This window comes from Neltuma alba, unplaced genomic scaffold, assembly GCF_004799145.2.
Source record: "Neltuma alba isolate B1F8T4 unplaced genomic scaffold, ASM479914v2 tig00012602_pilon, whole genome shotgun sequence".
NCBI classification, from domain to species: Eukaryota; Viridiplantae; Streptophyta; class Magnoliopsida; order Fabales; family Fabaceae; genus Neltuma; species Neltuma alba.
This window is the reverse complement of record NW_021637050.1, coordinates 1-13,874: the sequence shown is the minus strand read 5'-3', so window position 1 is coordinate 13,874 and position 13,874 is coordinate 1. Positions and strand designations below refer to the sequence as shown.

At 36.6% G+C, this 13,874-nt stretch overlaps 1 pseudogene; it reads left to right on the top strand.

Moving 5' to 3' along the window:
* Positions 1 to 2,555: 2,555 nt before the first annotated feature.
* LOC114729093 (uncharacterized WD repeat-containing protein C2A9.03-like) lies at positions 2,556 to 7,490 on the top strand (annotated as a pseudogene).
* The last annotated feature ends 6,384 nt before the right edge of the window (positions 7,491 to 13,874 follow it).

Here is a 13,874-nt window from a genome sequence, read left to right as displayed (position 1 = left end):
CCAACTAATTACAATCACTTGCTGAGAATAACGAGGATAAATTGTAACGAACGCTGTTGTGGTATAATATATGTATAAAAACTATTTAACTAGTTTTGCAAATTAAAGAAATTAATTAAGTTAGTTATTTGTAATAAATTGATATTTTTTTCTTAAAATATCCTCACTGGTCAAATGCCATTTGATAAAATATTTAAATGTGTAACTATTATAAGACTATCTTAAAAAAATAGATAAATATAAGAGATAAAGTAAATTAAAATCTTATATTTAAAATTAAATTAAAAACCAAACAGATTTTTATATTAAAACTAATAAAATTGAGATGAGAGCACCCTTTTTAAGCCAAATTAAAAGTCATGTCCGCAGGGAAAAAGGTACCAATAGAAATCCATTTTGGTCGGGAGTGACCTCAAAACTGACAATCACCACCTGCTTAAAATCTTATCTTGATTAATAGTAGTTAAAAATGGCCCACAGTCACTCATAAGGCACTTTAGTTTCCCTTGATTTTTGTCGTCAAATAAACAGGACGCAGTTTTTGGTCTTTATGGGAATATTTCCGATGGTGGGTTACCTCGTGTGTACTGTCCTGCCCCATTATTTTGCGCTGTCGTCATTTTTCAAGTTCTAGAGTTGGAATTGATGGAACTCCCCGGCTCAAGATAAGCATTCCATTGGAATCAAAAGTGCGATGACGGGTTCCAAAAAAAAAGAAGAAAAAGGGTAGCGAGGGGCAATTAAAAATAGAAGGGGTTCATGGATAATTCCATGTCTTCGTTCTCTCCAAGTTCGCGCCACGTTTGGAGGTTGTGTATTTAGGTTGGATTTTAATAATCGATTATGGATTCGGCAGGGTTCTTGAGTCTTCTTTTTTAACCCTGATTATCGTTAATCCTGTTATAGCATACCCCCCAAAAGAAACAGTTAATAATATTTTATGAATAACTTGATTAAAATCTAAATAAAATCAAAAGCAATCAAATCATAAATTTTATACATAGATAAGACGAAGCAGTTAATAAATTTTTCACGTCCATAACAAATAATTTCACTATATCATTTTATTTTTAAAATTTTTTTATTCTATATTTTGTGATAATTTATATCTCACTAATTACGTAATTTGTATTGGCCATAATTAACAGTGTATTATAAGCATGAAGACTAATGATTATAATCTTCAGCTAAAAAATGATTATAATCAATAAAAAAAGCAAGGACCGAATAACAAATTACAAAAATCCTGAATTATTAGATGAAATTATGAGAATTGTATATCATGCAACACGAAGACGATTGAGTACTATTGTTGTATATAAAAAGGGAGCGGGTTAGGGGAATACCAGAGGCAGGGTGAAAGGGGTGCAGCAACCAACCATAGTTAAACAAACGTGGGGATAACGGTGTCAAGGATCGGGAAAATCGAGGAGAGGCGGATTCCGTCGATCCAGCAAGCCACGTGGTGAGCCTCGACCTAACCACCTGGACTCTGCTCTCCCCTTGCCACTTGCCATCCACTCCTTTTTCCACCCCATTTCTCTTTTTTTGGTTATTGTCTTCCTCTGCCCTTTGTTGGCCCCGCCAAAATTAATGAGAAAAATTAGGAATAAATTGCTTATTGAAAATTTAATTATAAACAGAATTTAAAGATTTTATATAACTTAATTTGTGTAATTTGATTTTTTTGTATGCAGTAATCTCTTTTTATAAGATGTGCAACTCAATTTTCTTATGTAAATAAAATTTTATTATATGCAAATCATATGTGTCAATTAATTCTTTATATCTAAATAGATTTGTGCACATTAATCTCTTATATCTAAATAGTTTTATACAAACTATCTTTCTTTTTCACAACTTACCAATAATCATCTTAGAAATGATCAGCCAATTAAATTTGGAATAAGAGATTTATCTTTAATTTTATCAAAATCTGCCTCCCCTCTCTTAATCCCCGCCTAATTTCCTTATTACATTTTCAGTCTTAATTAGCTCTGCCACGTACTGTTCCCCAATCTCTTCTTAATTGCACCGGATCCTCTTCCTAATCTCTCGCTGATTTCTCATTTCTTCATTAAAACTCATTTAATATTATCATAAATGTAAATTTGCAAGCAAACTCTCAATCCTTTTTTTTTTTTTTTTGGGGTCAAAGCAAACTCTTAATCCAATGGAGCAGTGTCCTACTCATTGTGGACGTGCAACGATCACTCGGTAATCAACGGGGAACAGTTTCTATTCTAATTTCTAAAGGAAAAAAATGTTCCGCGGTAAATTGATAAAAATTGGCCCAGGGATGAGGTCAGCGAGGCGGGGCGGTTGGGTGGAACCCACAGCCCCGAGCGGGGCACCCGGATTTCACCTCTAATTTATTATTGTTGGCGGGGGCCCCACCTCCTCCTTTCCCTCCCTTCCCACTCGCCCCAAAACCTCCGTCACTTGGCCGTTTGCCTATATAGCCATCGCCTCCTCCACCGCTTTCTTCAGTCTTTCCTTCACCCAGCATCCCTTTCTCAACCATTAGCTTCCACTGTTTTTCCTGTTTTCTGAGGTCGCTTCCGTCTCTTCACCCCACTTCCCCCTGTGCTTTGGCCTACTTCATCATAAATCTTTCGGCGCATTCCCCTCTCTCTTCACCTCCTCTTTCGCTCCTTCCCTTCTCATTCGCATCCTTATGGAGCTTTTCAATAACGATGATCTTAACTACGTTGTGGACGACTATTACGACGTCCCGGATTTGAAGATTTGAGGATGATGACTCTTCCGCCGACAGCCGCTCTTACAGCAACGCTGCCTCTCATTCTCCGGACTCCGACTATGAAGATGATTTTGAAATGGTATAAATGCTATTTTATTATCTGCTTTTCCTCAGATATCGTGCGTTTCATCCATGTACTTTGTTGTAATGGGTCCGTTAACGTGACAGGGTCAATCGAAGACTGATACTTCTGCTCGGGAAGCTAGGAACGGGAAAGATATCCAGGGAATCCTTGGGAGAGGCTTAATTATACAAGGGACAAGTACCGTGAGACTCGACTAAAGCAGTACAAGAACTATGAGAATCTCTCTCGCTCTCGGGTGGATCTTGACAAGGTTAGTTTTTACGTTGCTTGTTACTTAAACAACCTTTTTTTCCGGGCGACAGGAATAAGAAATTCCTGCGAACTCGGCGCATCAGTTTTTCTCTTCACTGCGAGTGCCTTTGCTTTAGTAGGCACATATCTAAACCTTTTGCTTATCAGGAGTGCCTCGAAGTGAGGAAAGGAAATTCCTTCTATGACTTCCAGTTCAATACAAGGATTGTCAAATCAACAATTGTGCATTTTCAGGTAGACTTTGTTCGCCTCTACAAATCACGTGACAAGTGTTTTCTTCTGTGCTTTTTCTTTTTTCCCACATTTGGGTATCGAGCTGATTTACATTTTCAACTCCTCTCATAATAATCGCATATTCCAACCTAATCTGATGCTGTTACTGTGATGCTATTGGTGCTGTTATTTTATTTCAAGGTTCTATTTGTTTTCTAAGAACTATTAAATCAAATGAGTTGATCATCTGTCTTACTAAAGCGAATGACTTCATTCTACAGCTTAGCAGTATAAACTTGACGTGGCTATCTTGCGTACTTAATCAATTTTTGTTTCAAGTCGCGAATCTGGCCGAATAATATTGGATCATGATAATCTTATATGTAGAATAAATCTGGTTTATATTTTTGCAAGATTCAGTCGTTGGCATCACTCTCTGAATGATTTCTGTTTTGTGACTAATTAGTCTGAAACCACCCAAAAAAAAAAATATCTTCTCTTAAATCAAACGACTCTGGAATTTTACAATTCGAAAATTCCGTACGATTAAAATTGGTTAATTATGAGTCTTGTTTAATTTCTTCCGAAGCCACTATGAAGCCTTGCTCTTACAAGGTAAAAGATTTTTCTGGTCTAGTTCAGAAATTTTCATTGACAACTCTCTTGTGTTGTATTTTGCATCAACAGCACCCAGAATATCAAGGAAAAAAGTTCTACGTAAATTTTGACCTGTGATTCTTCAGCAAATGCAAATTTCATTTCCATATTTCAGACTTAATTCGCCTTATCGTGTTCTGCAAATCTTTCTTAGATGACAAGGAGGCTTACTTTTGAGTTGCACACCCTTACTTTGTTCTATTCTTTTTTATTTTTCTGAAAAATTAGAAGATTAATCTTTCAAAAGTATTATTCCGATACATGCCAGATATTCTGTTGAACGGACAAGATGGTTTCAAGTCAAGTTATGGATATGGTTTCATCAAGGCTATGGTGTCGCTTGGTGTTCGTAAAATCAGTGACTTTGTGTATAGGGTTTTCCATCTATATGGCATGCTTGTATGAAATAAAATGATGATGGGTAACAGCCAACTGGTCACATATCGTTGGACCTGAAGCTTTTTAGCTTCAAACCATCCAGTCTTTTAAGTTGATCAGAATTAACTGCCCATATAGTTTCTAAACGGAATTTTAGCAGTTTCCTGCTGTTGCTGTATTTACATTTTACAGTTGACCTACCCAACTCTTGCGGTATAACATGGCATATGAGTTCTTCCATAAGGAGATAGATGTTGAGTATTTGATTCTCTCTTCAGATGAGAAGAATAGGTCTTTTGTGTTTTCATTTCCGTCAAAACATGCAAACGATAAATTCAAGCTCTGGTGTCCTTATTGAATACTGCATACTGCACTGCATTTACTTTTGAATTTCATGGATGCTTCCCATGTCATATGTATAATTTTATGCATTATCATGTACTCATTCATTTTTTGTATTTACTCTCTTCTGTGATTAATATATTTGGGCACGTAGTTTTGCATTCAAGCTGTAACTATATTTGTATTTGTAATTTCATTATGTCATTTGACCTTTTTGTGCATCTAGGCTTGCTATTTCTCTCTTTATGTCAGCTTTTAAGGCAGGTGGAAAGTGAGCGGCTTGGCACGACCTTTTTTTATGGTATGATAGGAAAATATCTGACCACACTTAAGAGGGCTGTAACAATATCTGTAATTAATGTCAATTTGTCCTAATCAACTGGGTCTCATCCCTTAATTATGGACTGCGCACTTACAGGATCTTTTAGTCAGCCAGTACAGCTTTTACTGACATTCAGTTTGCGTTATTTTAATTTAATTTCATTCTCCAATAATCTGTTGTCTGGTTGCCATTATAAGTTATTTCCTTTTGCAATCATATGATGATCACCTCTATTCTAATTTTTGGTCAGCCGTCTCATTATTTTGATGTAGTTCTTTATATACTTGAATTGCCAAAGTTGTTGGACATTGGCTTTATTGTGTCGAGTAACGTTAACATGCAAACTACTAGTTTTCTTCAATGGTCTTGTATTTACTACTAGCCAACCTTCCCTTCGCAGATTATGAACTCTCCATATATTGGTGATTGTCGATTTACATGATGTTGGATGACTCTTATTTTAAACAATATTCAAGTGTTCTTACTTTTTACGTTGCCAATCGCTTCTCTGTGCTGTCTTTCCCTTTCTCCTCTCTTTACAAATGAAGGCCATCATTCTGAGATCAGCAACCACCCAACGTTTTCTACATCGTTAAGATATCATTTAAAGAAAGGACAAAGAAAAGGTTCCCTGTCATTTTAATCGTGATCAGTAACTACTTCCCCAAATAGAAATCCTGTTTTCTAAAGAAGAAAAAGAGGGTGGCAACTGCCAACATTGGTGGAGAATTTATTGGTATTCTATTGTGCTGAGGACAATATTTAGATTGTCGTTGCTAGAAGCAATAATTTACATCTAATCTAACAGTTGTTGGTCCAATATATCCATTCCATTGTTATTCTAGCTGCAAACTTTTTATCTTTATAAAATGCATTTTTTATACCTACTGGGCGCTGATATTGATGTCATCAAAATGTTTTCTTTACTGTTGCAGCTGAGGAATTTGTTATGGGCAACGACGAAGCATGATGTATACCTTATGCAAAACTACTCTGTGATGCATTGGTCGTCTTTACTTCGAAGGAGTAAAGAAGTACTTAATGCGGTGAAACCCATTGTTCCAACTGTTGTACGTACCCAGATATGACCGAACCTTGTATGGTTTCTGCACTGAACTTTATCTGATCCTATTGTGCCTGTGTTCTTTTTGCAGAAGCACCCCGGATTTTCTGCTCAACCTATCTCCAGAGTACAAATAAGCACCATGGCTGTTAAGAAAATTAATGGTAGCAGGCGGTTTCCGGGGTGAGCTTATTTGCAAGGTAGGAAATCATCAATGATTTGAATTGAGAAATGATTAGTCAGCTTAAGATCTTCCGTTTTGACGGGTTTTGAATCTTTGTGGACAGAACCTGAATAAATCTGGAGTTGCTTTCTGTAGTAAAATAACTACCGATGATAATGCTATAACCAATGCTGTAGATGTTTACCCTAATCCCAGGTAAGCAACTTACTGGGAAAGAAGAAAAGAAAAGAACTTCGCTTGAAATTCTTTGGTTTCGGTTTGGCTCATAACTAATCGTTGTTTCTGCAGTGGGTCTATGAGGGTCGTGACAGCAAATAATGACGCCCAAGTTAGAGTTTTCGATGCTGATAATTTTGCTTCTCTTGGTTGCTTCAAATATGACTGGTCTGTTAACGTGAGTGTCGTCCACTAGGAACGCTTTTTACCATGTGCATCTTGATCACTTCCTCAAATAACCATAACAATCGTGTTTGCTGTTTGAACCTTGCAGAGCATTTCGTTAGTCCCGATGGGAAGTTGTTAGCTGTTGTTGGGGATAGTGCTGAGGGTTTGATAGCTGATGCTAACACAGGAAAGGTAAGTTGATAGTTGCATTTGTTTGTAAATGAGCAGCTGCTTATTTCACGATTTCTGATCATGACATGGCATATTTCAGGTTACCGGTAGCCTGACAGGACACTTGGATTATTCTTTTGCCTCTGCTTGGCATCCAGATGGGCGAATATTGGCTACTGGCAATCAGGACACAACATGTAGGTTGTGGGACATCAGAAATCTTTCACGTTCCATTGCTGTACTCAAGGGAAGAATGGGTGCAGTAAGAGCCCTGAGGTTCACTTCAGATGGACGGTTTCTGGCTATGGCTGAGCCAGCAGATTTCGTCCATATTTTTGACTCTCACGGTGATTATAAACAGGGACAAGAAATTGATTTATTTGGTGAGATCGCTGGTATTTCCTTTAGCCCGGACACGGAGGCTCTATTTGTTGGCATCGCTGATCGTACTTATGGGAGCTTGTTGGAGTTCAACAGGAAACATTTTAATCGATATCTAGACCGTGTGTTTTAGAGGAGCCTCTCCCAACCCGTACAGCAAGCCTCTCAATACTGATTTTTGAAGGTGTTTTTCTCCGGAGATCCTTCTTCGTTTACTTTTGAGTTTTATGGTTAGGCAACTTGTAAATTTCGTCCTCAGTGAGCTATTTCTGTTAAGGCATCCTGACTTTTCAAATGCGGGAATGTATTCTCAATTATTTTTTTTTTGATGGAATACTCTTTTTTTATAAATTCGCAACTCGGAGAGATTTTTTTTTATATCTTTTTTGTAATTAATGTATAATTTTATATTTTGTTTATTATTGTGTAAACTTTTATTTTTTAGAAAGGTATATATTAATAGGAATAAATGTGACATATTATTGAATTTTAGAAAGGTTAATTAAGTTGTTAGATTTTTCTTGTTATGATGATGAAACGTGCTGGAACAGGCATGGAGTAGTGTGGCTCCCTACTAGTCTGCGTCCTCCCTCGGGCCAGGCTGTCATAAATTTCGAAGATTTGTTTGACGCAATGCAAAATTCCGAAATTTTTTTGTTTCCATTTGGGCCATGGCGTGTCCATCATGTTAAAGCGGCAATCTGTGAGGGCCTCAAAATGGAGATATGTTGGGCTGGGCTAACCCGAAAGGATGAGCAAGGCAAGGCCGAGTTACCGAGACGCAGAATAGCACTTTCGAGCCTACGGCTAAAACTCAATATTCTAGGCAGCAAAGTGCACAGCCTCCACTGTCCGGTTATTCAAGCTGCTTCATTTTCCCCGGTCCTCTGCACCTCTCTGCAATTTCCTTATCTTTGTACGTAGATCAGTGTAACAAGCAAAAAATTGAACCGAAAAAGAGGATCGGACGATGTCAGTTAAACAATGAATCGCGCGAGAAATCATCAAAGAACTGAGGAAAATGAGATTATTGGAACTTAAAAACGACGAAGTTAATAATGGAAGAGGATATTATGACATAGAATGCGGATGTTAGGAGTTATACGCAGATGATGAAAACATGAAGAACTCGACTGTCCGTTTTGCTGATATTTTCAGTCTTTCCAACGTTAAATTCATTAAAAAGTAAAGCCCTTGTATCATGTAGCTCAACCTGATCTCAGAGATCAGGGGCGATTTCCTGGATGGAATTGGTCGCCTGAGTAGTAAACGAAAATGTTAGGAACACAAGAAGTTGGACTGGACAGGTTTGACGGAGCCTTCAATAAGTTAGTCAGCAAATTTTAGTAAGTTGTAACAGCAGTAGAAATACTCCCATGATATAAAATCAGCATTCTCGTGAGGATCATTGGAGACTACATTTTAGCTGCCATAATGATGCAGGCACGGTACTAGACATCTTTGCTTCAATCAAAATCAGACAGAAATTTACCCAACCAAAATTTGATAGCCATTCCTTTTGGATAAAAAAGTTGAGATGTTTCATGTGTGGGCGCCTTCAAGATCATTTTCCCCCCTTCCCACTCCTCCTCGTCGTTCCTTTTTATCCCTTCTTGGTATTTTCATTCCCCTAAAAATCATTCGATTATACCCAACATATCGATGCAGCGTTTATACTGCTAGCTCCAGTCATAATCATTTTAATTCCATTCTATCACCATTCGCCCCCCCCCCCCCAAAAAAAAAAGAAAAGAAAAGAAAAGCGATTTGGATATTCCAAGAAAAGTAGACAGCGACTCTCGCCGCACCTAAACGAACATCTAAATAAGACATCATGCTTATATGTGTTGTTTTGAGCTAGTCCTTTTTTATTCCTTTTTCCTTTTTCAATCGGATCCAAGGTCCTGGCTAGAGCTAGAAGCCACAGTGCTTACAGCTCTCTAAATCCGGCAGTTGTGCCATGTTGTGGACTTCGGAGTAAAAGCAGCCAGGTCTGCCCTTGACAGGACAGGCTGAATGAGTAGGGGCCCAGGAAAGACATGCATAGAAGTAGAAGTTAGTTCCCACCAATTTTCATTTTCCTTTAGATATATTACTATACATACGATATGTATCGATGTTGTACATACTCCGCAATACGTTCGGGTCATTCGCGGCCTCGACGTTTCAATGAAGCAGAAGATACAATGGAAGTGAGAGTTTAATTGGGTTTGCTGAATGGTTCAACCACCCCCCCCCTTGTTTGTTTAATTTCGTTGGTCTAATTATTTAGCTGCTGGCCTTAATTTCGTTCCCTCATTTCTTCATCGATCTGTTCACTGCCTTCATCAGTTGGGTTTAGAAGAAAGACGGAACTGAAATGTTTCACATGATCCCCCACTCCTTTTCACGTGGTCCTATCTCGTGCCTTTTTCTTGTTCTTTCTGTCACTTGTTCCATCCCGCATCATTAATTCTCCCTAACTGCTACTCCACCCTTAATCCAACGTCCCGACACTAATTACTGACTCTGTTACCTTCCTCCTTGATAATCTCACTATATATACGATATACAATGTTTCTTCCATTTCTATCGTCATTGCTTCTCATCTGATCACTTTTTACTTTTTACCCGCATCATGCATACTTCAAGTTCTGTTCTTCAAACAACCTACAGATCTGAAATCACTATAATATTACGGAGGATCAATGATTATGAGCTGGTCAACACAGTCAGTTCTTTTGAGGATAATAATCCACCACTCGTTAAAGGGTGCTAATTAACCACGAGAATAAAAATTAAGAAAAATATCGGGATCGGATATGCATGGCAATCAAATAATCAAATAAATGAACTGATATGCATCCATGATTCATGAATAGCCAGCGTCCATGAGTATAAACACGTACGCCACCATGCAACGAATGGGATGGGATGGAGGGCATTTATTAGTAGTGGTGACGGGGGCGAATGTCAAAACCTGCAAAACAGAAAGGAGCAAAAAAGAAAATCGCTGAGAATAATGAAACAAATCATGTTTCGTGAGCCAATAAAAGAGTGGCCTGGTTTGTTCTGCCAATGCAAAACGATGGTTGGGGATAAAAATGAAGTCACACGAAACCTTTTTTCTTCATTCTTGTTCTGTAACTGTTAAAGGAAAAAGGGCCTTCAACTTGGAATAGTAGTATATCCATTCTGGCCAAAAAGGGAGGAAAAAAAACGTATTTTCATGATTCAGCTTTGCATGGGGTTCGGATCTCAAGATTCCTGACAATTGGCCACGTGTCTTGGGATTCTGAAGGCCAGTTATAATTGTCAAACATCATAAACAAATCAAATGATTGACTAAATACCGCACTTAGTTCTAAATAATTTTAACGATTTATGTTTATTTTCTTTACTTTTGTTTACATGATACGCTCCCCAGTTTCACAACACAAGTCTTTCTTCGGAAAAGTTTTTGTTTCATTTTTTATGTCTTTTAGAAGTTTAAGGTTTAAATTGTCTATTTTTAAAATATAAAAAGTTGAATTTTCCCCCCCTAAAAAAGTGAAAATGCTCGGATCTTAAAATTAGCAAAAATATACATGCTCTTTTGTTTAGTAGATATTTATGCATGTTTCCAAAAAAAAGAAGGGATCGTCTAATTTTAATTAGAAACAAAATGATTGAGCTTATTATGGAGTACAACTTGTGTATACCGCGGAATCATCCATACTTCGAGAGTTGAAATTATCAAAGTAATATTTAATTTGCATTATTTAAAATGAGAACAAGTACAGTGATCCATGGGGGAAGGTCAGCGGACTTCATTGAGAAGGAAGGAATGGGGCTGATATGGTGGGATATGCCCCGATTCGCTGAAGCAGCGCAATTGCGGCTCCAAGCAACCACTTCGCATTCTGGGCCGCCAAGTCTTACGCTCCTCATTTCTAACCCCCCAAGCTGACTCCGATTTCACTCATCACCCCAAAATTGTTTCCTCCAGCCAAAGGGGATTTAATTTTTCTGGTCAACCAACAGGAACTAAATTTAATAAAAGATGTTAATCACCCACAATGTGATAAATTAAAATTTAAATATTATGAAAAAAATACTCTGCTGTCTAATAATGCTTCGAATATCATTGTCTTGAATAAAAAAAATATAGATGCCTGACAAAAAATTTCTCCCGCACATTTATCCTCGTTCGTCTCCTTTCCTATTCTCCCCTATTCTGATGGTTATTGGGTACTTTCTTCCTCTTTCTCTCTCTCTCTCTCTCGAAAATTATAAATTAAATTTCGCATAGTTGACAAACTTTCATATTATAAGGCAGATCATGAATGGAATTATGATTGCAATAATGTCAATTTCCACCAACCACGGATTAAAATTTTATAATACGAATAAGATGTAAAATGATTAATTAAAACTTTTCAACCCTGGTTATGCATTTAAAAAAAAACCTCGTTAAAATCTTTTAGTTAGCTGAAAAAATATTTTATTTTACTTTTTAAAATACATGTCGTTTATGTTCTTAATATACATAATTTAATAAATTATAGAATAATTAGTGTGAGAATAAATATTTTTAACGTCGATGGGGCATGTTATTTTTTTTCAATACACACAAAAATAAAAAATATTAAGCACATTGAAACTATTTTTATAGTACTCCATCCATTCCTTATTATAAGAGACATTTGACGCTTATGGCATGTTCCTATATATAAGAGACACTTAAAAGTTATCTCTACTTTTTTATGTTGATTTCCTATTTTACCTATATTTATTATCTCCAACTCACACACTCTCTTCCTCCCACTTCTCCTTCTTTTTAATAATTTAATTGTTCTCTCTCATGCTCTCTCTCCTTATTAATGAGGGTATTTTTGGAAAAAAAATTATACTTTTCATACATTTATTGTTCTTAACTAATTTTAACTGTTTTTTTTATTAACGAAATTCAGTTATTTGTCTCTTATAATAAAAACAGAGGGAGTGGTAATTTAAATATGAAAGCATCCCGTGCATCGCATCTGGATAGTTTCCATATAATTATTGCCACTGATAGAGAAACTTAAAAAATAACAATAAAACAACAGAACGTGATCGATCATGGAAGGAACATATGCGATTGAAACCTGTTTAATATGAGGCGATCATGAATTTATGGTAAGAAAAATAAAAGGCGTGTGGGAGGGAGTATTTTACGCCTTGTTCTGCTGCGTGGTATTATGATCCAACGGCTAACGTTTGGTCATCGTAGCGTCCTTTTCACGCTCTGGTTACGGCGTAACCAGTCCCCGCATTGGCATGTGTTCTACTGAACCATGGTCAACTCCCAGACCCAATCATCGTTAAGCTCACATGCTCTGTAGTGTCTGCTCTTATGGTTAAACGCTGCTTTTGGAACTTTAAAACTGATTTTTGGAGCTTAAAAGTTAATTACAGCTCAAAATGCGGTTCGAATCAACAAGCAGGCAAAAAAAAAATGTTTACACAAAATTTAAAAAGTTGAGATAATTTATATAGCTGTTTTTTTTTTCTTTCATTCGAACCACTTAAAGTTGATAGATTTATATCAAATTGATTTTTTTAAATAAAACATGTCTAAATATAAATTACACAGTACTGATTGGGCTTTGCCTTAAATTAATTTGTAGAAGTCGCCATAAAAAGATTATTGTTGCAAACATTAATTCAAATAATTACTTGCTTAATCAATGCGGTACAACTCAATCCCAACTCACGATTGGATTGCTTTCATTAGGCCTATTCACCCGTTCCCTCTTTTTTTTTTTTTGGCATGCCTTCATCAACAACCTCGCGCGCTGGTCTTAATTATGCGTCAAGGAAAGGATGGCGATGGCTGGTTTAGGAGAAAAGTAGCCAGCAAATATGAAAGCGTTGAAATTCCAATCAAATAGAAAAGGCTTCAAACAAAGACCAAAAAGTGTGGTATTAAATTTTCCTCAGCTGGTTGCTCATTATAACTTTGATTTTTCTTATGGAATTTAAGAAACAAGCCGCATTAAATTCAAAGACTGTGATGTGCTGAATCACAAGTATCCATACACGACACGTAAAAATGAATACACTTGTTGATAGCGGGCTAACACTGGCACGTTACAGTTCGAATTAGAAGAGACAGGGAACAGGTAAGCGCGCAGCGGGTGATGGCCAAATGTGCAGGCGCGTCTATTGGCGTGGCGGAGGGGCTGGGGCCTTCACACGAGGGGCACAACCTCTCTCTTGTGTTTTTTATTTTACTCAGTACTCCCTCTCTCCTTCATAATAAACATTTGACTAAGTTATACAACTTTCATAGGGTAAAAAAAAAAAAAGTTGTACAACCTTCATCCTAAATATAATATTTACTATATTCAGTTTTTAATACAATAGTTCGTTTGATTTTTATTTTGGTTCTAAATATAAAACTCTAATTCATTTATCTCTTTATTTTTGTTCTTTTTTTTTCTAAAATAGGCTTTGCAATAATGGTAGTTTTAGTCAATACACTTGATTAGTAAGAATATTTTAAAAAAGATCACACTTATTTCTTACAAATAACTATCTTAACTAGTTTGCTTAATCTACTTAAATTAGTTAACTAGTTCTTATATTGAGAACCGGAAGTAGTATTTTGTAATATAATTTATATTATAAAATGATCTTGTATTTAGGAATGGAAGAGTTATATATTAAATGTTAGTTAAA